The sequence below is a fragment of the Littorina saxatilis genome, linkage group LG2 (assembly GCF_037325665.1).
Source record: "Littorina saxatilis isolate snail1 linkage group LG2, US_GU_Lsax_2.0, whole genome shotgun sequence".
Taxonomy (NCBI): Eukaryota; Metazoa; Mollusca; class Gastropoda; order Littorinimorpha; family Littorinidae; genus Littorina; species Littorina saxatilis.
The window spans coordinates 397,816-400,000 of record NC_090246.1 but is presented as its reverse complement, the minus strand read 5'-3'; the positions used below and the strand labels follow the sequence as shown (position 1 = coordinate 400,000).

Genomic DNA, 2,185 nt, shown 5'->3' with positions numbered 1-2,185 from the left:
TGATTTCGAAAATTTAATGTTGATCATAATTTTTAATTTTTTTAATTTTCAGAGCTTGTTTTTAATCCAAATATAACATATTTATATGTTTTGGGAATCAGACAATGATGAAAAATAAGATGAACGTAAATTTGGATCGTTTTATAATTTTTTTGTTTTTTACAATTTTCAGATTTTTAATGACCAAAGTCATTAATTAGTTTTTAAGCCACCAAGCTGAAATGCAATACCGAAGTCCGGCCTTCGTCGAAGATTGCTTGGCCAAAATTTCAATCAATTTGATTGAAAAATGAGGGTGTCACAGTGCCGCCTCAACTTTTACAAAAAGCCGGATATGACGTCATCAAAGACATTTATCGAAAAAATGTAAAACATGTCCGGGGTTATCGTACCCAGAAACTCTCATGTCAAATTTCATAAAGATCGGTCCAGTAGTTTACTCTTAATCGCTCTACACACACACACGCACACACACACACACAGACACACATACACACACACACACACACACACACACATATGCACACACACATATGCGCAGTCTGTCATCCACAAACTCACAGAATTTTCGCTCTCTCAAATCTGTAAAATGTGCAAAACACAGTAAATGAAGTTTATACGTTTCTTGAACAAAACAAAACACTCAAAACTCACATTTACACATCAAATAACCCCAATCCCTTGTTAAAGATAATTAACGTTTACACTCTAATTACTCTCATTCACGCATATCAAATCTCTACCTCGCAAACACACCCTCTTGCTATCACTCCATCATACACTGAAATTACACTTCCTGCAAGAGTTATTTTTAGGGGACGGATTTAGCGGAAGAGTTACCGTCCAGCAGGTCTGACAGTGACTTGAAGTGAAGCGAGATCCTGGGTTTAGATGCCCCGAAGACGAATGACAATGACAATGACAATGACAATTCTTTATTTTACGAGGGTAACAGAATAAGCATGACGAATGACGTCACGAGCGTAGAATGAGTTCCTGGCGAAGTGAGTCCATAGCAGCCCTCAGCTGTAGAACGAGTCCCATGCGAAGCGAGTCCATAGCAGCCCTCAGCAGTAGAACGAGTCCCATGCGAAGCGAGTCCATAGCAGCCCTCAGCAGTAGAATGAGTTAGCTTGACTGGGCTGGCGGATCATCTCCATCACTCCTCAGGAAGAAAACCGCAACCTGAAATGGTTAACATTGCGCTTAGTCCATGGTTAACTCACATCGCTTATCCGTTCCCATATATCAAACCCAATGCAGGAAAGAATGGACAAAGCCTCTATGACTCTCACACACTCGCACAGACACTTCATATGTTATGAACGTTAATAATAATAATAATAATGCAAACTTTTATAGCGCTATTCTAGAAAAATGTCTACTCTTAGCGCTTTACAATACATACATCGACCAAGCATACTATACACGCACAGGCAAAGAAACCGACCAAACATAACCAACAAACTATACATGCACAGGCAAAGAAAGCGACCAAACATACAATACACGCACAGGCAAGATAACGACCAAACATAAACAAACATACTATGACCAAACATAACCAACATACTATACGCGCGCAGGCAAAGAGAACAATCAGCACATGTAATAATTACGTTCTACCAATTCATTACATGTTTAATAATTGGCAGAAGTTATGCAAACATGTAACACGAAAATAGCTTTACGTCTTTTTACATACACAAGTTATCATAATGCACAGACCATATTCAAAATTGATAACTAACATAACTAACAATACTAATAGAACTAACCTTCTTTAAACGAAATACCTGACTGACTAGCCTGAACATATAAGAAACGCACAGACACGAAACAACAAACATGTACCACGCAAACAGCCTAAACTACACCGAAAACAATAGAAAAGAATTACGCACCACATCCTGGTTGCATGAAAGCATACACGAAATTCCCCTGTCAATGAAGACAGCTCCCTTTTGCTCTATGAAAGCAAAAGTAACGTTCAATTGAAGAACGGATTCCAGTCTGGAACGCAGACTACTAGCCCCTTAAACGGCTACAGCAAGAATGAATAAAACTGACACACAACTGAATTTACAGCTCACTACAGCACACCTGCGATACACCCGTTTCACTAGAATTTAGAGAAAACCGTGCCGCACGAAAACTACGAGTGCTAGTCGTCTCACCTGGCAGG

General features: G+C 39.2%; 1 protein-coding gene across 1 annotated transcript in view; it reads left to right on the top strand.

Moving 5' to 3' along the window:
• LOC138957343 (chitinase-3-like protein 1) overlaps positions 1-46 on the top strand; it is a 14,832-nt gene extending 14,786 nt beyond the window's left edge. Inside the window, exon 12 of the mRNA XM_070328472.1 lies at positions 1-46. This exon is cut by the window's left edge and continues 873 nt beyond it. The gene's annotated coding sequence lies outside the window, so the exon portion shown is untranslated.
• Positions 47-2,185: the final 2,139 nt, after the last annotated feature.